The sequence below is a fragment of the Triticum urartu genome, unplaced genomic scaffold (assembly GCF_056163025.1).
Source record: "Triticum urartu cultivar PI428250 unplaced genomic scaffold, HENAU_Tu73 scaffold2, whole genome shotgun sequence".
In the NCBI taxonomy this organism is placed as follows: Eukaryota; Viridiplantae; Streptophyta; class Magnoliopsida; order Poales; family Poaceae; genus Triticum; species Triticum urartu.
This window is the reverse complement of record NW_028260368.1, coordinates 3,206,761-3,231,760: the sequence shown is the minus strand read 5'-3', so window position 1 is coordinate 3,231,760 and position 25,000 is coordinate 3,206,761. Positions and strand designations below refer to the sequence as shown.

The 25,000-nt window shown below is 36.3% G+C and overlaps 6 non-coding genes across 6 annotated transcripts; 4 read left to right on the top strand and 2 right to left on the bottom strand.

Annotated features, from left to right (window-relative positions):
• Positions 1–12,523: 12,523 nt before the first annotated feature.
• Positions 12,524–12,611, bottom strand: TRNAS-GCU (transfer RNA serine (anticodon GCU)). Its single transcript has one exon. It is a non-coding gene; the product is annotated as a tRNA-Ser (tRNA).
• A 3,627-nt stretch (positions 12,612–16,238) lies between these two features.
• On the bottom strand, positions 16,239–16,326 carry TRNAS-UGA (transfer RNA serine (anticodon UGA)). The gene has a single exon. It is a non-coding gene; the product is annotated as a tRNA-Ser (tRNA).
• An 824-nt stretch (positions 16,327–17,150) lies between these two features.
• TRNAG-GCC (transfer RNA glycine (anticodon GCC)) lies at positions 17,151–17,221 on the top strand. Its single transcript has one exon. It is a non-coding gene; the product is annotated as a tRNA-Gly (tRNA).
• A 2,484-nt stretch (positions 17,222–19,705) lies between these two features.
• On the top strand, positions 19,706–19,777 carry TRNAT-GGU (transfer RNA threonine (anticodon GGU)). The gene has a single exon. It is a non-coding gene; the product is annotated as a tRNA-Thr (tRNA).
• Positions 19,778–20,284: 507 nt separating this feature from the next.
• On the top strand, positions 20,285–20,366 carry TRNAY-GUA (transfer RNA tyrosine (anticodon GUA)). Its single transcript has one exon. It is a non-coding gene; the product is annotated as a tRNA-Tyr (tRNA).
• A 358-nt stretch (positions 20,367–20,724) lies between these two features.
• On the top strand, positions 20,725–20,798 carry TRNAD-GUC (transfer RNA aspartic acid (anticodon GUC)). The gene has a single exon. It is a non-coding gene; the product is annotated as a tRNA-Asp (tRNA).
• Positions 20,799–25,000: the final 4,202 nt, after the last annotated feature.

Here is a 25,000-nt window from a genome sequence, read left to right as displayed (position 1 = left end):
TGAGCATTCCCCGTAGAAGTATTCCGGAAATCTGGGCCTGGCGCTCTCCTCTATCTTCTGAGGTCCTTAACCATCTCCCTGAGAAAAGTAGACAGTAAAAGCCAAAATAGACTAAATATATATAGCCTGAACGATCCTAAAAATCCCTCGAAGGAGATAATAAAGAACCCAAAGCAGATGGTATCCTACTGCAAGGGTGGTCTTAAGAATCCAAAAGAGGTTGCTCAGAAGAGATAGATGTATCCCAACCTCTATTGCTCTCGCGTAAAGACTTTTTTTTTACGCGACAGGAAAAAGTGACTACGAATTCCCCTTTTTGTTTGCGAATCCCTGTTTGTATCCTTTGAGCGCACGCCCATTAAGTAGCGATCAAATCAAGGAAATCGATCAAACGATCCCCGTGCCAGCCCAAATCATGATCTTCACCAACTTGGATTTGGTTCTCTCGCGAAAATCGCGAGTTGCAGAGATGAGAACCATGAAAAGCAAGATCCCGAATAAGAAAACAGAAACCGAGGAAGAGGAAACCACAAGAGTGAAGACTAGTAGAGTCTCGTCTTTTGTCATTCTTTGCTCCTTTTTCACTCAATGATTCCTTCGAATTTGCCGACCAAAAATTCTATATGTCTATTCTATCTATGATATTTCTATATATATAGAATATGATATCTAATATGACATCCGATTTGTCAAAGGGATTGGATTGGTGACTTACCCATTCAGTGACTTTGGCACTGGACGTTCCAAAAACGGGTACTATCGGATCGGGTGAATTAGAGAATAGACAGAGGTCCGTTGGCATTTCAGCCTTTCTTCTCCTTTCAGGGCCTATCCGAAAGAGAATCCAGTACCTCTTGGTCCTGAATATCAGAATAGGACGAACGAACCGGCCTCCGCGGATATCTTTGCTTCGGAACAAAACCCTGCAATCAAATAGATTGTCCCAAGGGCGCCATATTCTAGGAGCCCAAGTTATGCTATTGAAAATTCGTTCCTCTAGCAGTTCCGGTTTGAGCATTCCGTTCCCTTTTTCAAACTCCACTTCTTTTCATATAGCAATCCCTGATCAAAGAGAGAACAATATCCATTTCAAAACATTTCTAACAGATTCCTTAGTTCGGACCGACGAAGTAATGTCACTCGACTATTATCAACCTGACTGCAATCTTTTTCTGTCGGTAAGGATTGCACCAGAGCACCTTCTACTTCTAATAGGCCATGAACTATAGATAGAGAAGAATCATTCTGAGCGAGTACATAAGAAGCGATCCACTTTTTTTCATCGGTTCCAGGGGAAGACCAAAGATCTTGCGCGGCAGGTCCGCCAGAAAAACTCAAAAGAGAAAGAAGTCTCGTTAATCTCTTCATGCTCGTTCCAAGTTCGAAGTACCTTTTGGCCAAAGAAAAACCCGCTTCCTGACACGATTGCCTCTTTATCTTTATATAGATAGATTCTATGGGGTTATTACTTAGTAAGTCTATTTTGTACAAGAGCCCCTCCTATCTGATAGAAAAGGGTCCCATGATCCCGAGCCGATCTTACCTTGGCTCGCAAACCCCAAGTTTGTCTATGAAGAGCTAATCTAATTGTATTTTTTTCTAGAATGGATTTCTTATGTGGAATACTAATGGATAGGGCTTCGTTGCTAAGTGCTACAAGATCTAGTGCACTGGAACTCGTGGTTATGGACCCGAATCCTTTAGTATGGAACATTGTCTTTTCCAAGTAAAAACCCCTAGTATATGAAAGAATGAAAAGGTGCTTTCGTTCTTGTGGAATAAGAAGCCCTCGTACCTTAATGAAAGGAAAATCGTAATTTTTCGTTAGGTATTTGACCAAATAGGATCGTCCAGTTCCTACAGAACCTATCACTAAAATACCCGATAGGGCTAAGCGGAACGAAAAGGGTTTTCCATGAGATGGTAAATGAAAACGATTAGTCCCACACGAGGTTTGGGAATAAGTGATTGTCTGATAATGAGCAAGGAATATACGTCTTTCTGCTAAAGAGGATCTATTAAACTCATAATTCATTAGATCCTTGTTATCAATGCCAACTAGGTATCATAAGTAAATGGATCCCGGTTGTTCAATCCTTTGATAACCAAGGTCATTCTTTGCTAAAGAGAAATGATCACTATGAGTCAGACTCAATAGAATTGGATCCATTCCAAATAGCGAGAATTAGGATTCTTGATCCCTCTCAATCTCTCTTTCAATTCGAGGATCCAGAGAGGTGTTTTCATAGTCATCTCCGAATATTTGCCATCTCGGAATATTTTCGATTTCATTTTTCTATGATATGTCTTTCTATATGAAAATTGGTTATTTACGATGTACGATGATCCCTGTTAAGCATCCATGGCTGAATGGTTAAAGCGCCCAACTCATAATTGGTAAATTTGCGGGTTCAATTCCTGCTGGATGCACACGAACGGGAACATTCCATAAGTCTATTGGAACTGGCTCTCTATCCATGGAATCTCATCCATCATCCATACATAACGAATTGGTATGGTATATTCATACCATAACATAAGAACAATAAGAACTCGAATTCTTATCGATACTGGAACTCAGAGCATAGGAGGGAAAGTCGATTTATGGATGGAATCAAATACGCAGTATTTACAGAAAAAAGTCTTCGTTTATTGGGAAAGAATCAATATACTTTTAATGTCGAATCGGGATTCACTAAGACAGAAATAAAGCATTGGGTCGAACTCTTCTTTGGTGTTAAGGTGGTAGCTGTGAATAGCCATCGACTACCTGGAAAAGGTAGAAGAATAGGACCTATTCTGGGCCATACAATGCATTACAGACGTATGATCATTACCCTTCAACCGGGTTATTCTATTCCACTTCTAGATAGAGAAAAAAACTAAAGGAGAATACTTAATAATACGGCGAAACATTTATACAAAACACCTATCCCGAGCACACGCAAGGGAACCGTAGACAGGCAAGTGAAATCCAATCCACGAAATAATTTGATCCATGGACGGCACCGTTGTGGTAAAGGTCGTAATTCCAGAGGAATCATTACCGCAAGGCATAGAGGGGGAGGTCATAAGCGCCTATACCGTAAAATAGATTTTCGACGGAATCAAAAAGACATATCTGGTAGAATCGTAACCATAGAATACGACCCTAATCGAAATGCATACATTTGTCTCATACACTATGGGGATGGTGAGAAGAGATATATTTTACATCCCAGAGGGGCTATAATTGGAGATACTATTGTTTCTGGTACAAAAGTTCCTATATCAATGGGAAATGCCCTACCTTTGAGTGCGGTTTGAACTATTGATTTACGTAATTGGAAGTAACCAATTAGGTTTACGACGAAACCTAGAAATCGATCACTGATCCAATTTGACTACCTCTACGGGATAGACCTCAACAGAAAACTGTTGAGTAACGGCAGCAAGTGATTGAGTTCAGTAGTTCCTCATAGAAAATTATTGGCTCTAGAGATATGGTAATATGGAGAAGACAAAATTGTTTGAAGCACGCACAGAACCGGAAGCGCCCCTTGTTTCAAAGAGAGGAGGACGGGTTATTCACATTTAATTTGATGGTCAGAGGCAAATTGAAAGCTAAGCAGTGGTAATTAAGACCCCCGGGGGAAAATAGGGATGTCTCCTACGTTACCCATAATATGTGGAAGTATCGACGTAATTTCATAGAGTCATTCGATCTGAATGCTACATGAAGAACATAAGCCAGATGACGGAACGCAGAGACCTAGGATGTAGAAGATCATAACATGAGCGATTCGGCAGATTTGGATTCCTTTCCTATATATCCACTCATGTGGTACTTCATCATATGATTCATATAAGATCCATCTGTCTAGAGATCGTCATATACATCTAGAAAGCCGTATGCTTTGGAAGAAGCTTGTACAGTTTGGGAAGGGGTTTTTTGAGAGAAAAGAAGAATCTACTTCAACCGATATGCCCTTAGGCACGGCCATGCATAACATAGAAATCACACGTGGAAGGGGTGGGCAATTAGCTAGAGCAGCAGGTGCTGTAGCGAAACTCATTGCAAAAGAGGGTAAATCGGCCACTTTAAGATTACCATCTGGGGAGGTCCGTTTAGTATCCCAAAACTGCTTAGCAACAGTCGGACAAGTGGGTAATGTTGGGGTGAACCAAAAAAGTTTGGGTAGAGCCGGATCTAAGTGTTGGCTAGGTAAACGCCCCGTAGTAAGAGGGGTAGTTATGAACCCTGTGGACCACCCCCATGGGGGCGGTGAAGGGAAAGCTCCCATTGGTAGAAAAAAACCCACAACCCCTTGGGGTTATCCTGCGCTTGGAAGAAGAACTAGGAAAAGGAAAAAATATAGCGATAGTTTTATTCTTCGTCGCCGTAAGTAAATACGTAACTAGGAATATGGAAAATTGCATTTTTGGAATTTGCAATAATGCGATGGGCGAACGACGGGAATTGAACCCGCGCATGGTGGATTCACAATCCACTGCCTTGATCCACTTGGCTACATCCGCCCCTTATCCAGCTAAAGGATTTTTTTCTTTTTTCCATTGATCATTATTCTATTTATTCTGACCTCCGTACTTCGATCGAGATATTGGACATAGAATGCCACTCTTTAAAAAGGAAAAAAGGAGTAATCAGCTGTGACACGAAAAAAAACGAATCCTTTTGTAGCTCATCATTTATTGGCAAAGATAGAAAAGGTCAATATGAAGGAGGAGAAAGAAACAATAGTAACGTGGTCCCGGGCATCTAGCATTCTACCCACAATGGTTGGCCATACAATCGCGATTCATAATGGAAAGGAACATATACCTATTTACATAACAAATCCTATGGTAGGTCGCAAATTGGGGGAATTCGTGCCTACTCGGCATTTCACGAGTTATGAAAATGCAAGAAAGGATACTAAATCTCGTCGTTAACTGAATTCTGAATAGAAAGATTAAGAAGAAAAAAAGATTCAAAATAAAGACAGAAATACCCAATATCTTGCTAGAACAAGATATTGGGTATTTCTGTCTTCAAAAATTCTTATATGTTAGCAGAAAAACCTTATCCATTAATAGATGGAACTTCAACAGCAGCTAAGTCTAGAGGGAAGTTGTGAGCATTACGTTCGTGCATTACTTCCATACCAAGGTTAGCACGGTTGATGATATCAGCCCAAGTATTAATAACGCGACCTTGACTATCAACTACAGATTGGTTGAAATTGAAACCATTTAGGTTGAAAGCCATAGTACTAATACCTAAAGCAGTGAACCAGATTCCTACTACAGGCCAAGCAGCCAAGAAGAAGTGTAAAGAACGAGAGTTGTTGAAACTAGCATATTGGAAGATTAATCGGCCAAAATAACCATGAGCAGCCACAATATTATAAGTTTCTTCCTCTTGACCAAATTTGTAACCCTCATTAGCGGATTCATTTTCAGTAGTTTCCCTGATCAAACTAGAGGTTACCAAGGAACCATGCATAGCACTGAATAGGGAACCGCCGAATACACCAGCTACACCTAACATGTGGAATGGATGCATAAGGATGTTGTGCTCTGCCTGGAATACAATCATAAAGTTGAAAGTACCAGAGATTCCTAAAGGCATACCATCAGAAAAGCTTCCTTGACCAATAGGGTAAATCAAGAAAACAGCAGTAGCAGCTGCAACAGGAGCTGAATATGCAACAGCAATCCAAGGACGCATACCCAGACGGAAACTAAGTTCCCACTCACGACCCATATAACAAGCTACACCAAGTAAGAAGTGTAGAACAATTAGCTCATAAGGACCACCATTGTATAACCACTCATCAACAGATGCAGCTTCCCAAATTGGGTAAAAGTGCAATCCGATCGCCGCAGAAGTAGGGATAATAGCACCAGAGATAATATTGTTTCCATAAAGTAAAGAACCAGAAACAGGCTCACGAATACCATCAATATCTACTGGAGGGGCAGCGATGAAGGCGATAATAAATACAGAAGTTGCGGTCAATAAGGTAGGGATCATCAAAACACCGAACCATCCGATGTAAAGACGATTTTCAGTGCTAGTTATCCAGTTGCAGAAGCGACCCCACAGGCTTGTACTTTCGCGTCTCTCTAAAATTGCAGTCATGGTAAGATCTTGGTTTATTCAAATTGCAAGGACTCCCAAGCACACGTATTAACTAGAATATAGATAATAGAAGGCTTGTTATTTAACAGTATAACATAGACTATATACCAATGTCAACCAAGTCAGCCCAAAGATTAGCTATCCATATAACTAAATTAACCAAACCAATAATTTTGTATTTGTAAATGAAGTGAGTCAAAGTGAAAAACTTTGATGGGTCTTTTCTATATGGGTTGCCCGGGACTCGAACCCGGAACTAGTCGGATGGAGTAGATAATTCTTCCTTGTTACAATAGAGAAAAATCCCTCCCCAAATCGTGCTTGCATTTTTCATTGCACACGACTTTCCCTATGTAGAAATAGCCAATTTCTATTCCAAAGAGGAAGTTCTACTAATTTTTTTAATTAGTAAGTTGATTCACCTACTCTTTATTATAATAAAAAGAACATTTCAGAATGAAAAATAGAAAAGTTTTTTCTTGATCATTTATCAACCCTTTCCTGTTTCTTAATTTCGTCTAATGATTAATTAAGAGGGTTGACCAGGTCATTGATACGTATAATATCCAAATACCAAATACGCTCAGTGTGTGATCCACAGAAAGAAAAAAGAGTTGTTTTGGTGAACATCAAAGAAAAAACTTGCTCTTCTTCCATAAAAAATTCTTCTAAAAATGCCGAACCCAATCGTTGCATAAAAGTTCGTACCGTGCTTTTATGTTTACGAGCTAAAGTTCTAGCACATGAAAGTCGAAGTATATACTTTAGTCGATACAAAGTCCGTTTTTTCGAAGATCCACTATGATAATGAAAAAGATTTCTACATATCCGACCAAATCGATCAAGAATATCCCAATCTGATAAATCTGTCCAAATGGGTTTACTAATAGGATGCCCCGATCCAGTACAAAATTGAGCTTTTGATAAGTATCCTATGAGGAGAGTAGCGGGGACTATGGTATCGAATTTTTTCATTCGAGTATCTATTAGAAATGAATTCTCCAGCATTTGATTCCTTACTAACAAAGAACTTTTTTGTACACTTGAAAGGTACCCCATAAAATCGAAGCAAGAGTTTGCTAATTGGTTTATATGGATTCTTCGCGGCTGAGTCCAAAAACAGAAATAATATTGCCAGAAATTGATAAGGTAGCATTTCCATTTCTTCTTCAAAAAAAAAGTGCCTTTTGATGCAAGAATTGCCTTTCCTTGATATCGAACATAATGCATAAGAGGATCCATAAAGAACCATAGGGTTTTCCGAGAAAAACCAGGGTACATTATCCCAAAATGTTCCATCTTCCTAGAAAAGTGGATTCGTTCCAGAAAAGTTCCAGAAGATGCTAATGGTAAGCAAGAAGATTGTTTACGAAGAAACAACAAAAAAAATTCATATTCTGATACATAAGAGTTATATAGGAATTGAAATAGTCTTTTATTTTCTTTTTGAAAAAAAAAAATGGATTTCATTGAAGTAATAAAACTATTCCAATTCGAATAATAGTTGAGAAAGAATCGCAATAAATGCAAAGATGGAACATCTTGGATACGGTATTGAAGGAGTTGAACCAGGATTTCCAAATGGATAGGATAGGGTATTTCTATATGTGATAGATAATCCAAATGCAAAAATTTGTCTTCTAAAAAGGGAAATATTGAATGAATAGAGCGTAAATTCTGAAACTTTGGTATTTCTTTTTCTTTCAGACAAAAAAATTCCCGTAGCGAGAATGGGATTTCCACAACGATCGCAAACCCTTCAGATAGAATCTGAGAATAAAACTCAGAATAAAAATAATTTTTGTAATCCAATAATCGATCTTGGTTAGGATGATTAACCGAGTTATCCAAAAAATTCTGCTGATACATTCGAATAATTAAACGTTTCACAAGTAGTGAACTAAATTTCTTGTTATTACAACTAACAACTATTTCCACAGGTTCAGAACCATTTAATCCATAATGGTGGGCAAATGCATAAATATATTCCTGAAAGAGAAGTGGGTAGACAAAGTATTGTTGACGAGATTTATGTTTTTCTGAATACCCTTCGAATTTTTCCATTTGTATTTCTACTTGAATCAGAGAGAAGAAGCATTTCTCGGTTTATCGAATGATGATACATAGTGCAATATGGTCAGAACAGGGTGTTGCATTTTTAATACAAACCCTGGAAAGAAAGGGAGTCTAATCCACAGATCTTTTTCTGCTCCTTTTCTACCCAATTAGTTTATGTTTGTTCTAATTAAAAAAAAAGAACAGAACAAGTTTTTTATTTTTGCAGGCCAATCGCTCTTTTGACTTTGGAATACAGCCTCTTTATCAATATACTGCTTCTTTTACACATTCAATCCATAACATCCCTTATTCAATCCATAATCAAGAATAATTAGGATTTCTAAAAAAAAAAAGAAAAAATAAAGGGTCCACTCATAGGAAAACCCAACCTTTCCCCGCATCCGGCACTAATCTATTTTTAACGTCTAATTAGAGCGGGGAATCATTCCAATTAGGAAGTTCAGCTCGTTGCTTTTTATTTTACCAGAATTGGAGCCAGGCTCTATCCATTTATTCATTAGACCCAGAAAATCGTAATTTTGGATTCCATTCAAAAAAGATTGATTTTATTACGACATGCTATTTTTTCCATTCATTACCTTTGAGGATCAGTCGTGGTCTTCTAGACTCTACCAAGAGTCTGGACGAATTTGTTGTTTCATCCAAATGTGTAAAAGATCATAGTCGCACTTAAAAGCCGAGTACTCTACCATTGAGTTAGCAACCCAGATAAAAAAAGGATCTTAGATACGATCGAAATCCAAAAATCAATGGAATTACACCGCGCGCTTCTGTCAAAACATTGAACTAGCAAGACATCAAAAGATTTTTTTTATCGACCATGAAAAACACTCAAATGCCAAAACGAACAGGTCCGGTGAAATTCCACTAAAGTAAAGTTAAAAAAAGAGCGACCCTAATCACGATGGCCAAATTCTCCTTATTTTTAGCGATTTTTATTAACAAAAAATATATATTATAAAAAATATATATTATATTGTATGAGAATACATGCAAGAGGAACACCCTTATCATTTGAGCGAAGTGTAGGCGGAAAAATTGAATATGGAGTGAGGATAAAGAGACCCATCTATCTACAAATTCTATTTGTTCAATAGACCTTTGTCAATGGAAATACAATGGTAAGAAAACAAATTAGATAGAAAAAGTAAATAAAATAGGGGCTTATGTTGGATTGGCACGATATAATATAAATCCAAATAGGATTAAAAAAGAGGTAAATTGTGTCTAAATAATTAGACAACTAGGAATACTAATAATCTTCTCCTATCCTATTTTTTGATTCATTTAGTTCTTCAATTAACTCAAAGTTCTTTCTTTTTCTTTAAAGAATTCTGCCTTCCTTAAAATATCATAAACAGTTCTTGTTGGTTGAGCACCCTTTTCAAGGAAATAGAGAATAGCTGGAACATTTAAACAAGTTTGATTCTTTATCGGATCATAAAAACCTACTTTTTGAAGATCTCTTCCTTCTCTTCGAGATCGAACATCAATTGCAACGATTCGATAGACAGCTTATTGGGATAGATGTAGATAAACAACGCCCCCCCCTAGAAACGTATATGAGGTTTTCTCCTCATACGGCTCGAGAAAATGAGAATTTCTGTCGATAATAATAGAAATTAGACTATGACGTGCATTAATTTCCTTACAGAAAAAACAAATTTCATTTATACTCATGACTCAAGTGGGCTAATTTTGCCTGACAAACTTCGAAGGCAAAATCCTTCCAAAATTTTTGAGTCGTCTTTAAACTCTTTTCTTTGTCTCATTTCGAACGAATTGACTTTTATTCCTTATTCTAATCCAACTCTGTTGTTGAGACAATTGAAAATTGTGTTTACTTGTTCTGGAATCCTTTATCTTTGATTTGTGAAATCCTTGGGTTTAGACATTACTTCGGGAATTCCTCTTTTTTTTCTTTCAAAAGAGTAGCAACATACCCTTTTTTCTTATTTCCTTCGATAAAGCATTTATCTCTTCTATAGAAATCTAATAAGAGGGATTGATTCTGATATACTTTTATTGGACTTTCTTCTTATTTTAACCTTTCGATTTATTTCTATATTAAGGATAGACTGACAAAGTTGGCCTAATTTATTAGTTTTCACTAACCCTAGATTCTTTCCCTTGATAAAAAAAATTCTGTCCTCTCGAGCTCCATCGTGTACTATGTTACTTAAACCCAGCGCAAATTTGGTTCGGAACGAATAGAACAGGCTATGTCGAGCCAAGAGCATTTTCATTACTATGGAAAATGATGGATAGCAAAATCCACAATCGATCATGTCCTTCAAGTCGCACGTTGCTTTCTACCACATCGTTTTAAACGAAGTTTTACCATAACAAACATTCCTCTTTTCATTGCAAAGTGGTATAGAGAATTGATCCAATATGGATGGAATCATGAATAGTCATTGGTTTAGTTTTTTTATACTAATTAAAACTTGCTATCTATGGAGCAATATGGATAAAAGAAAGTAAGTATTTATCCGGGAAGCCTCCGCCAAGATCCAATTTATTTAAACCCATATTAAAATTCTATCATATGAATGAAACATAGTTTGAAAAAGACGACTAAACAAGTTTGCTTAAAACTTATTTATTCTTAAATTTCCACCCTCAACGGATGGCTCGAGATGATCAATCTTGAAGTGAGAAAAGAAGGATTGACTCTTCCTCAATAAATAAACTATCAACCTCCAAAAAAGTTTAATTAATTTAATTACTAGAATTAGAATTCTAGTAGTAATATATTTTTTCAGTACCAAAAACAATTAACTATAATAACTAAATAAACTATTCCAATGAAAAGATTGAAAGTTTTTGGTAGTTATAGAATTCTCGTACTTCTTCAACTCGAATACCAAAAGGAAGAAAAAAATATGACTAAGTGATTTTATAGTAGAGGCATATCCTGAATGTGCTTGATAGATCCCATTTTTTCATGAAAATAAAGATAGTCAATTTGACTGGACTTAAGACTTTATTATGTTTTCTGAGAAAGAATAAGATATCATTATTCTCTTTAATAAACTTTTGTCTCGTACGGAATACTATATGATTTCACCGTTTGTTTCATCAGAAACAATCTGGGACGGAAGGATTCGAACCTCCGAGTAACGGGACCAAAACCCGCTGCCTTACCACTTGGCCACGCCCCATTTCGGGTTTTATGCGACACTAATAAACACTAGTATGTTTATTTGTTATTCGTCAATACCATTTCAATTACATAAAAAAGGAGGGATATTCTCTTGCTAGTATTCTACACATGCGGATAATATAGAATCAAAAAAATGCATTGATCATTACATGGAATTCTATTAAGATATTATATGAAAGTCGAATTTATTCCACTCTCATTTGAGAGTGCGAATACAAGGAGGTATTTTGTGTTTGGGAAAGTCCGAAGAAAAAAGATTTTGAATCTGCCTTTTCCTTCTTTCCCTTAAAAAAATAACTCAAGAAAAATCCAATTATTTACTCTACAAGAATGAAATGCTTGTTATGCCTAATATACTTAGTTTAACCTGTATCTGTTTTAATTCTGTTCTTTATCCTACTAGTTTTTTCTTTGCCAAATTACCCGAAGCTTATGCTATTTTCAATCCAATCGTGGATATTATGCCTGTTATACCTCTATTCTTTTTTCTATTAGCCTTTGTTTGGCAAGCTGCTGTAAGTTTTCGATGAAATCTTTAGTACTCTGTATGCCAAATTGAATGATGTGTTCATTCCAAAAAAATTTTAAAATGGGTAAAAGCCGAGAAGTTTTATATTTTTATATTATGAACCTTCGATTCTAAAATTTAAATTCTTCTACATTGAATGGGTAGCTACAGCAATAAATTTGGATCAGCCTTTCTACTCCCCTGCACCTAGGTTGAGCAGGTACCTAAAGGTACCTACACAATACCTAACCACCTAACCCTATTTTTGCTATTGATAAGAGTGCTTATTATAAAAGAATTCTTGCAATTTTTTTCAAGAATTCTTTTTTGCATTTTTAGGTATAAAAAAAAACCATCCTAGTGGATCCGTGTGGTAAGGAAAAACTGGTAATCTATTCCTTAAAAAAAAATCTTGGAGATTATGTAATGCTTACTCTCAAACTTTTTGTTTATACAGTAGTGATATTCTTTGTTTCACTCTTTATCTTTGGATTCTTATCTAATGACCCAGGACGGAATCCTGGACGCGAGGAGTAAAAATTCAGTTTTTTTTTTTCTTATTGGATTTGTTTCGTACATTTATCTATGAGAAAATCCGGGGGTCAGAATTCTTTCCAATTCGAAAGTCCCAAATGATCCAAGGGAGCGGAAAGAGAGGGATTCGAACCCTCGGTACAAAAAAATTGTACAACGGATTAGCAATCCGCCGCTTTAGTCCACTCAGCCATCTCTCCACGTTCCAAAGCGAAAGGTTTCCGTGATATGATATAGGCAAGAAATAAGAAATAACGGTTGCAAAAAACCCCTTTTTTTTCTTTCAAAAGTCTATAAAAATTATATTGCCAATTCCATTTTAATTATATTCTTTTTTCTTAATGTTAATAAAAAAAGAAGAAAATTCTTGTTTTTTCTTTCTAAAAATCGATATTGGCCGAGAGACAATCAAATAGATTTTCTCTTTAGCGGGCATTTCCATATAGGACTTGTTATAATTATAATAAAACAAGCAGGTTATATAAAAAAAACGCTTTTTTTGTCGATTATTTATCAAGAAAGCAAAAAGGGTTCTTATCAAATCCACCATAAAATTGGAAAGAAGCATAAAGTAAGTAGACCTGACTCCTTTAATGATGCCTCTATCCGCTATTCTGATATATAAATTCGATGTAGATGAAATTGTATAAGCGAATTTTTTTTATTTCCTTAGACTTAGACCGCGCAAGACAAGAATTTTTCGCTATTTACGATTTCATATTCTTGTTACTAGATGTTCTATAGGAATAAGAAGAAATCGCAACTCCTTTGCGCTACACATAAAATTGGATTTCGAAGGTCCATTTTTTTTTTTCAGAATCCTCTATTATTTTAGTTCTTCCACCCATGCAATAGAGAGGGAATGGGAAAAGAAGGGTTACTTTTATTTGCATTTTTCCCTTAAAAGATAGACTTTGAAATAGGAGTCTTGGAATAATGCTGAATTCAAAGGTTTATTTCTTTCTATAGTATAAGAAAAACAATTTATTTCTATTTCTATAGTATAAGAAAAACAAATAAATAGTATAAGAAAAACAAATCGAATCAAATTCATGGATTTACCACGACCTCGGTTGTGACTGTGACTCCATAGATAAAAATGGGAAATTTCTCTCTTCGAGACCATTGAAAAAGGGCATTGAACGAGAAAGAAATCGTCCACAGATAATAAAACTATCATATGCCTTGGAAAGTGATATGAGGTGCTCGGAAATGGTTGAAGTAATTGAATAGGAGGATCACTATGACTATAGCCCTTGGTAGAATTCCTAAAGAAGAAAATGATCTATTTGATACTATGGATGACTGGTTACGAAGGGACCGTTTCGTTTTTGTAGGATGGTCTGGCCTATTGCTCTTTCCTTGTGCTTATTTCGCTTTAGGGGGTTGGTTTACAGGGACAACTTTTGTAACTTCTTGGTATACCCATGGATTGGCTAGTTCCTATTTGGAAGGTTGTAATTTCTTAACCGCAGCAGTTTCTACCCCTGCCAATAGTTTAGCACACTCTTTGTTGCTACTATGGGGGCCCGAAGCACAAGGAGATTTTACTCGTTGGTGTCAATTAGGCGGTCTATGGACTTTTGTAGCTCTCCACGGGGCTTTTGCACTAATAGGTTTCATGTTACGCCAATTTGAACTTGCTCGGTCTGTTCAATTGCGGCCTTATAATGCAATCTCATTCTCTGGTCCAATTGCTGTTTTTGTTTCTGTATTCCTTATTTATCCACTGGGGCAATCTGGTTGGTTCTTTGCGCCGAGTTTTGGCGTAGCAGCGATATTTCGATTCATCCTTTTCTTCCAAGGATTTCATAATTGGACGTTGAACCCATTTCATATGATGGGAGTTGCCGGAGTATTAGGTGCGGCTCTGCTATGCGCTATTCATGGAGCGACCGTAGAAAACACTCTATTTGAGGACGGTGATGGTGCAAATACCTTCCGTGCTTTTAACCCAACTCAAGCTGAAGAAACTTATTCAATGGTCACTGCTAACCGCTTTTGGTCCCAAATCTTTGGTGTTGCTTTTTCCAATAAACGTTGGTTACATTTCTTTATGCTATTTGTACCCGTCACCGGTTTATGGATGAGTGCTATTGGCGTAGTTGGCTTGGCTCTGAACTTACGTGCCTATGACTTTGTTTCCCAGGAAATCCGTGCAGCGGAAGATCCTGAATTTGAGACTTTCTACACCAAAAATATTCTTTTAAACGAGGGTATTCGTGCGTGGATGGCAGCTCAGGATCAGCCTCATGAAAATCTTATATTCCCTGAGGAGGTTCTACCACGTGGAAACGCTCTTTAATGGAACTTTCGTTTTAGCTGGTCGTGACCAAGAAACCACCGGCTTTGCTTGGTGGGCTGGGAATGCCAGACTTATCAATTTGTCCGGTAAACTGCTTGGAGCTCATGTAGCTCATGCCGGATTAATCGTATTCTGGGCCGGAGCAATGAACCTATTTGAAGTGGCCCATTTCGTACCAGAAAAGCCCATGTATGAACAAGGGTTGATTTTACTTCCACACTTAGCTACTCTAGGTTGGGGAGTAGGGCCAGGGGGGGAAGTTCTAGATACTTTTCCGTACTTTGTATCTGGCGTACTTCACCTAATTTCCTCCGCAGTCTTAGGCTTCGGTGGCATTTATCACGCGCTTCTGGGACCCGAGACTCTTGAGGAATCTTTTCCATTCTTTGGTTATGTCTGGAAAGATAGAAATAAAATGACTACAATTTTGGGTATTCACTTAATTTTGTTAGGTCTAGGTGCTTTTCTTCTAGTACTCAAGGCTCTTTATTTTGGCGGTGTATATGATACCTGGGCCCCTGGGGGGGGAGATGTAAGAAAAATTACCAATTTGACCCTTAGTCCCAGTGTTATATTTGGTTATTTACTAAAATCTCCTTTTGGTGGAGAAGGGTGGATTGTTAGTGTAGATGATTTAGAAGATATAATTGGTGGGCATGTATGGTTGGGTTTTATTTGTGTATTTGGCGGAATTTGGCATATTTTAACCAAACCCTTCGCATGGGCTCGCCGTGCATTTGTATGGTCTGGAGAAGCTTACTTGTCTTATAGTTTAGCTGCTTTATCTGTCTTTGGTTTTATCGCTTGTTGTTTTGTATGGTTCAATAATACAGCTTATCCGAGTGAGTTTTATGGACCCACCGGGCCAGAAGCTTCTCAAGCTCAAGCATTTACTTTTCTAGTTAGAGACCAGCGTCTTGGAGCTAATGTGGGATCCGCTCAAGGACCCACAGGTTTAGGTAAATATCTAATGCGTTCCCCAACTGGGGAGGTTATCTTTGGAGGGGAAACTATGCGTTTTTGGGACCTTCGTGCTCCATGGTTAGAACCTCTAAGGGGCCCCAACGGTTTGGACTTGAGTAGGTTGAAAAAAGACATACAACCTTGGCAAGAACGACGCTCAGCAGAATATATGACCCACGCTCCTTTAGGCTCTTTAAATTCCGTGGGTGGCGTAGCTACCGAGATCAATGCAGTTAATTATGTCTCTCCTAGAAGTTGGTTATCAACTTCTCATTTTGTTCTAGGATTCTTCTTTTTTGTGGGCCATTTATGGCATGCAGGAAGAGCCCGAGCTGCTGCAGCAGGTTTTGAAAAGGGAATCGATCGTGATTTGGAACCTGTTCTTTACATGAACCCTCTTAACTAAGATTTTCTTATTTATACCTGTTCTACTTTTTTTCTGTTCTGGCTCGGTTATTCCATCTAGCCGAGCCATTCATTCCTTTTTATGAAAGAAAGATAAGGGACAGAAAAAAAAAATAAATAAAAATGAAAGAAACAAACGTATTCAATAAGCAAAAGGAGAGAGAGGGATTCGAACCCTCGATAGTTCCTAGAACTATACCGGTTTTCAAGACCGGAGCTATCAACCACTCAGCCATCTCTCCACAGCCTAATCCTTATTTTACTCCTACAAATAGAACATAGCCATATAAAAAATAAAAAGATTTATTAGCCTCTAGAAAGATATCAGATACAAGTTCCTTTTCGATATATCTCTGTATACTGTATACACGGATACAGGATCCGCTATACCCGCTTGTGAAATAAAGAGTAAATAATCTCTTCTCACCCCCATATCCAAATAAAAAAGCGGTTTAAGTAATAAATTTGAATTAAAGAGAAGAATCAATGGATTCATGATTAAACCCCTCCTACTTCTTGTATTTTTTTACAATTTTGGTTTAAGTGAGGGATCAAATATGTAGTCAACTTTATTTGATGGTAGCTTGGAGGATTAGAAATATGACTATTGCTTTCCAATTAGCTGTTTTTGCATTAATTGCGACTTCCTCAGTCTTAGTAATTAGTGTACCCCTTGTATTTGCTTCTCCTGATGGTTGGTCAAATAATAAAAATGTTGTATTTTCCGGTACATCATTATGGATTGGACTAGTCTTTCTCGTAGCTATTCTGAATTCTCTCATTTCTTAAATGAAATTTGGTTAATATTTATTAACCCCATAAAAAAGAAATAATAAAGGCCATTTCTTCTAAAAAATTAGAATAGTGAGACGTATTAAAACGCAATTTGCGTTCCGAATTGCTAGCTCTTCTCTTTCAGTATTATGAAATTCCATTCCCATTAGAATATTCATTGACAGATAATAAAAAAAGGAAAACTCTAATATAATAGAAAATGAAATGAAACGGTCGACCCAGACATAGAAGGTCGACCCAGGCGGATATACGCTATAAAATATATACCGTAGCGAGCGTAGTTCAATGGTAAAATATCTCCTTGCCAAGGAGAAGATACGGGTTCGATTCCCGCCGCTCGCCCGCTTAATTTATCAAAGTACTATGATAAAAAGTTTAGTCTAGTTAACTGTTTAACTACTTATATTAAATTAAGTATTAATTAGGTGTTAGTCTAGTGCCGTATCCCTTACTATCTTACCCTTCCTTTGCATCCCACTCAAAAAAAGAGGGCGCTCCAGAGGCAGAAATAGAACTCGCCAACAGAGCTCCAAAAATTGGGTATTAACTGAGACAAACAACGGGCAAACTTTTTTTAAAGGGAAGGGAGAGGTAGACTGTCCCTTTCGTTTCATTTTTATTTTCTGCAGGGTAGGGAGAGGCCTTGCGCCTTCTTTTTTTGAAGGCAAGTGACTTCGCAAACTGCTCAATTTTGCCCTCTAGGGCCGGGAACTAATGAATAAAAAAGGGTTGGATACGCCCCTCTACCATACATATCTAGAGAAATAGAATAGTCCTTTTATACAGACTGCTAAGTGCGGAGACGGGAATCGAACCCGTGACCTCAAGGTTATGAGCCTCGTGAGCTACCAAACTGCTCTACTCCGCTCTGGAGTACCAGAAACTGGTGGACAAAAAAGGCTTGAATACAAGCCTCTAACATGTCTAGACAAATAGAATACTCCTTTTATACAGAATGGAGCGGGTAGCGGGAATCGAACCCGCATCGTTAGCTTGGAAGGCTAGGGGTTATAGTCGACGTTGGTTGATTATTTTTAACGTCTCTAATTCAAAACCGAACATGAAATTTTGATTTCATTCGGCTCCTTTATGGATATTCTCACCACTTAACATCTATGTCAGCTTTTCTATTTGAATGGAACCAAAGCTCTCCGCTTTCTAGATGATCCTTATAGAGTAGGAGATAGAAATTCTATCTAAATTCATCTAATCTACTTACTTCGTTCCCTAATTTCATTCAAGAGATCCTGAGGAAAAGAATTGGGTTTCCACCGAGCTGAAACAATATGCGGATGGTTCTAGTAAACCAAAACTATCGTTTTTTAGCTATTTGGCTTCCTTATTCCTTATTTTAAGAAGATTTAGTTACGATTGGAAATCAACTTTTTTGTATCTTCATCCATAGATCCTTTACTCATATTTTCAAAATTGGAATACTTAATCCAATGCAAAATTATGCTTCGCGACTCTGTACTCATAATCCTATTTTTATTTTGGATGCAATTTAAATTAGTCTTTGGATACAAATCGCCAGAATGTATATTCTTCCTCAATATGCTATTGAGAGGAAAAGGATTTAATCCTTTATAAGAACTAAAGTTTTCATCGGAATATAAAAATAAAAAACTTAAGGATGCCTTAAGTATATCATTTCAAATTCAGTTATTAATAGAACGAATCACACTTTTACCACTAAACTATACCCGCTACATTGTAGATTATGGTATAAATGGTACCCTTTGTCAAGGATAGCCATTTGACAAGAAGGCTAATTCCCCCTTATTGAATCAGATGGAGAAGGTTCATGACACTGAGCCGTTGGTACTTCTACTTCGATCGCTCGCCTTTACTTTAGGATTTAGATAGCCCCTCTGGTCTGTAAAAAAAATCTTTTCTTACCATGCTAATAGCGCCTGAACCAAATGTATTTATTTTGATTAGGATCCTATTCTACGGTTACGACTACAATAATAATTATTTACTTTGCAAGGACGTAAGTGTGTCAGACTGCTAAATTGTTTTATTATTCCTACAATATAAACTAGGGGATATAGGGGGTAACACTGTCCCTATAAATTCCTTTTTTCCTTTTCTTTTTTGTCCAGAATTGAACAAAAAAGAAATTATGGAAGATGTTTTCTTCCCCCATTAAGTCCGAGCCATAGAGTAAGAGTGAGATGAGTTTTCCAAATTCATCATAGACTTTCCCTATGGCTTGATAGAAGTAAGCAGCAAAGAGTCGTAACTTAAAGAAAAAAACGGACAGGGCCGACAGATTTACCTGATGTAAAGAAGATCCTAAAAGTCTCTGATTAGTCGACTCTCTCCATTTAACACTTTCCTCTCTCTCCTTTTTTCCACTGACTCAATTCTAGTTTATTAGATTCTTGTTTAAAAGAATGCAAAAAGTTCAATAGAACTAAGAACACATAAAAAATAGCATAGAGGATCAAGGCCATTACCAAAAGTTCCTCCCAAGGATCCTATATCCTATTGGGTATCTGTTCCCCGCCTTTTCCCGCTAGGATCGGAAATCTTATATTTTCCATATCCATATACCGTTGAATCCTTGGGGTTCCAGAATCCGCCTATTTTACTAGTCTTCGGAAACGGAAAACCCTGAACCAAGAAGAGTTGGATATGTTATGTAGGGTATGTTTTTTTTTATTAATTTTATTTTGAGCTCTCAAGATATCGATATATACATATACAATCTCTACATAATGTCTCTCTCTCTATCTCTATATATTATATATATAATATGTACATTATGCAGTAGACCCATAATGGGAAATCCAAGTGGCTAATTTTTGAATTAAATAAAAAGCCCTTTTAACTCAGTGGTAGAGTAATGCCATGGTAAGGCATAAGTCATCGGTTCAAATCCGATAAAGGGCTTTTTAAATTAGTGGTAGAGTAATCTCGTGCTAAGACGTAAGTCGTTGGTTCGAATCTGATAGAGTACTTTTCTACTAAATTGATTCACTTTTTTTCTTTGTTTTTGAAACTTTCTCTATATTTTTAGAGAATTTTATGACTTAGTGCGGGATGGATGCATTTTTGGTATGAACACTAAATGAAGCACGGAGAATTAATCTATAACGATCAACTAAAAAAAATCCTAGATGAAAACATAACAGAAAAGTTGGAAAAACTCTTTGCTTTGGATCTATTTATACTTTTCGAGTATATTGACAATTCCAAAAAACTGCTCATACTATGATTATAGTATAATCACGAGCGGTTGTATATGGCCCTATCGTCTAGTGATGCCCCTATCGTCTAGTGGTTCAGGACATCTCTCTTTCAAGGAGGCAGCGGGGATTCGACTTCCCCTGGGGGTAGGGAGTATTATGAAAGGAGGTTAATCATAGATTAGCAAAAACCCTAGAATAAATTCTTCCTGGGTCGATGCCCGAGTGGTTAATGGGGACGGACTGTAAATTCGTTGACAATGTCTACGCTGGTTCAAATCCAGCTCGGCCCAAACCAAAAATCTAGGGCTTCGTGAGTATGAACTAAATCCTTTTGTTTTTCTTCCATAAAATAAAATGTCTGATCTATAGAAATAAAAGATAAAGAAAAAAGGGAAATTTTTTTTTCTAATCCATATCTCTCTCATTCCTTTCTTACAAACAAAAGAGTTTTTCTTATTGAAGGCTGGATTATTATCCATTTTTAGTGATAAAAAATCACGACATACTAGTTATGTCACTCTCACTATACCCACGTATAATATAATATGTGGGTATGTAGTATATGATTCGTCTATTTCTTAGAGTACGAAAGACGAATCGAATCTTCTTATGGTTCTATTTAAGAATGGGTATGCCATACACCCCGCGGGGATTGTAGTTCAATTGGTCAGAGCACCGCCCTGTCAAGGCGGAAGCTGCGGGTTCGAGCCCCGTCAGTCCCGAACTAGGGTTCAATGAATGGAGAAATTGATATTTCCTTTTTCCATGAAAAAAAGGGGCAGGGAGCAAGATCAAATACCCACAGGGCACCCTTACTTCACTTTTTTATTTTGCATCTCTCATTAAAGAGGGAGGGAGGGCATATAGGAATTTTTTTTTCACTACTCCCAATCGATAAAGAAAGACACACATACGATATGTGGATTAGTAGAATTTAGGATATTATATTACTCTATCTTTCTTTATGATGATACCATCCTCATCTTAATTTCCTATTCCACTCTTATGGAATAGAGTACCGGTATTTTACCGGAATCCATACATAAATCGTATTCCCTTTTTATTTCAGACCTCTTTTCCCCATCTCACTTCTACTGCTTATTTGGATGTCTATGTGACCCATAGAAAGTGAAAGTTGGTCATATAATACATACATAATTGTATGTATAACTATAAGAAAAAGGAAGGGAAATTGTATAAGATTAAGAAAGTATAAGATTAAGAAAGCTCGTGGGTTAGAGATATAGAAAAGAAAAAGTAGAAAAGGATTAAAAAAGAGGGAATTCCTAATCCAATCAAAAAACCCATTTTGGTCTTAGTGTGGATAGAGGATCTTCCTATGTTATACTATATAACTCTCATCCGTGAAATATAACTCTCATCCATGAATTGATTTGATAGATCCGATATTCATAATATTGAATTGATTCAGTATTATCAGAATGCAAGCCCTACCCTTGAATTTACAAGATACCCCTTTTTCCTCTCCATGGGATTACATCCCGAGTTATTGTGAAAATAAAAAATAAAGAGGTTATGGAAGTCAATATTCTCGCATTTATTGCTACTGCACTGTTCATTCTAGTTCCTACTTCTTTTTTACTTATTATTTATGTAAAAACAGTCAGCCAAAATAATTAATTGGAATTCCAATTAATCATTGAAGAAATTAAAAAGGGATTAAATAAAAAAAATCCAAGTCTTAAATGAAAGGATCTGGTTGGAATCTTAAAGTGTGGTAGAAAGAACTACATATAGTTTTTTCTACGACACTTTAGATTCTTTCTATTATATTATCTTTGAATCTACATAGAATAGATTAGTAGATTGAAATAGTTAAGTAGTCTAATTCAATTTCTTTTTTCATTGCATCCACTTAATTTCAATCAGGTCAAAATAAAAAAATCTAAGACAATTCTTGACCAAAGAATCCATGGAAGGAAAGAAAAATAATATGAAGAATAGACTATAGTAAAAAGTAAAAGGAAATGGAAAATGTGTGATATGCCGTGAATAGTTCCGTGGAAGAAAGTCTAATTTTCTTATGTATAGAACTTTTTTTAACCATTCGTCATTTCTAGTAGAAATTCTGAATTGGTATAATGGCTCTTTCTTACATTACAACTTACAATACAAGAGTTTCTTACAGGAGTGAAACAAAACTAAAGAAAAAGATTAAAGAATAACGTTTGACAAAATGATTAATGCAAAATGATCCATTAAAGAAAAGAATTGATACAACAATTTGATTACTTAATCAATTAGTAGTATCCCTAGAGTCCACTCCTTCCCCATACTACTAGTGAAAGAGAAAATGTAAAGACTACCATTAAAGCAGCCCAAGCGAGACTTACTATATCCATCTAAATTATGTCTCCTATTTCTATGAAGGGATTATTCTACTATTGATCAATAATCATAGTGGAATCAAGGGTACAGAGTCAAAAAGGGATTCCGCCCTAAGGCCATGGATCAATCAGTTCAAGGAATTTACTCCTAACAAATTCTTATAGGAATTCTGGTAGAATTAGAGAGCATTAAAAATACGAGATACTATAGCCCTTTTTTCCTTAAAAAAGAAAGAGTACGGGAATGATGTCCTGAATAGAAGAAGCGGGAATAGGAAGATTTTTTATTCCTTTTGTTACTCTTTTTTTTTTTTTTAAGCAAAGGACGCCCGAATATACCATAAAATTATCGATAGATAAATATTTATTGGATACCTACCTTACCTAATGTTTATTTTTGACCTAAACCCTGCAGCCTTGCTTTGTATCATTCTATGAAAGAATGAAGAGATTTTATCCATAATACAACTCCTAAATTGATTTTTGATCGACCTATTTAATCTGATTCTCGTTAGAATTAAGTAGTCCTTACTTTAGTGTATGTAGGTAACATAAGATGTACGATAAAAAAATGTATAATAATTAGTAAGTCTTGATATTCTTTCGTGGAGTCCCTTCTTGAATCTTAGATTGAAAAAAAAAAAGAATGCCCCTTAGGGACCTTTCTTTGGATACCAAGATTTCTGACATCTTATCCTCGTATTTTAAAATTATCAAATCGAATCTCAATTAAGAACCAATTCAAATTCATATAATAAAAGAATAAGGAAACACTACCTCACCCCTATTGATAACCATTTTGGCCACTACCGTCAAAACAAACCCTAACCCTAGTTTGAGGATAGAACTATGGTATGGTTTCTCTAAACCCAGTATCGGCAGGCCCAGTTACTCTCTTGCCCGAACTTATGCGAAGTAAAAATTTATCGAATTCGATCAGCACTATAAAAAAAACCTAAGTATTTTATTGATCAGGCGGCACCCAGATTTGAACTGGGGATAAAGGATTTGCAGTCCCCTGCCTTACCGCTTGGCCATGCCGCCAAAAAATCCGATCAAAAATCTAGAAAACAGCAAGTATTCATCCACGTTTTCTTACGAAAAGCCCCTTTTATTTTGAATATAATTCTACTTACTTTTTTCCAATCTTTTTCAAAAAATCTATTCCTGCTTTTTTTGATCCAGTTTCTATTATTCTCCTCGATAGATTCTATCTTAAAACATACATTGTTAACACAATAAAACTTCCCATTTCTTTCTATTGAGATGAAAAAGAAGAAAAAGTGGATTTCTATTCACAGGCTGCAAAATTCAGAATAAATTGGAACCGTTAACTAGAATTCTCTTTTTTTTATTGCAGTAGTGAACTACTCTTAAATCGGTATTATCTCCCCCCCCTTCAATGGCATAATAAAATATTATGGCTTTATGCTTAATCCGTGTATAGGTAAACTTTAGGTCCGAACAGCATTATTATCCAAAGATCCCCTTTATGTACATATCTCTATGGGGAATCATGCTTTAATTTTTCAAAGTATTAAATTAAATATCTTGAATAAAAAAAGGAAATTTGCTCTGATATAGAGTATAACCTGACTATCTTGGCGTACCCAAGTGAAATTACGATAAAAGAAAAGCATGGATATGGGGAGAGGTGGATAACTAGATTGGCATGTACTTAAAAAAGGGACTTACTTTATTTTAGAATTCCACAATGAAATACTGAATTTTCTAGCAATTATACTACTCCGATCCGAAATAAAAAAGAACCCTCAAATTATTTTGAGAAATTAAAGTAAGCACGCTATTCTAAATCGAAGTAAAGTCAAACTTTCTAGTATATTATATTACGGCTTTATTACATTCATAGAAAGGAGATAAAATGAGAAATCTTTGCCATCCAATCTGATTAGAATATCATAACATAAAGTATAAGTGGCAGAATTTTTTTTGTAGGAATGTTTTATCAATTCATTTTCATTTCATTTGTACCCCTGGCAAACTCGAACTTTCGTCCAAATGGTCTCTATTCATATGTATGAAATACATATATGAAATACGTATGTGGAGTTCCCTAGAATTTCATGTGATTCAGTAAACAGAATATAGATTCCATGATTGCTAGATCGATCCATAGGGATTGATGAAGAGTGAGCTGATAATGGAATTTTTCTTTGATAAACAGGAAACTTAAGATTAAGATGCTCCGGAATGGAAACGAGGGAATGTCCACAATACCCGGATTTAGTCAGATCCAATTCGAGGGATTTTGTAGGTTCATTAATCAAGCCTTGGCAGAAGAACTTGACAAGTTTCCAACAATTAAAGATCCAGATCACGAAATTGCATTTCAATTATTTGCGAAAGGATATCAACTGCTAGAACCCTCGATAAAAGAAAGAGATGCTGTGTATGAATCACTCACCTATTCTTCCGAATTATATGTATCTGCGAGATTAATTTTTGGTTTCGATGTGCAAAAGCAAACCATTTCTATCGGAAACATTCCTATAATGAATTCCTTAGGAACCTTTATTATAAATGGAATATACCGAATTGTGATCAATCAAATATTG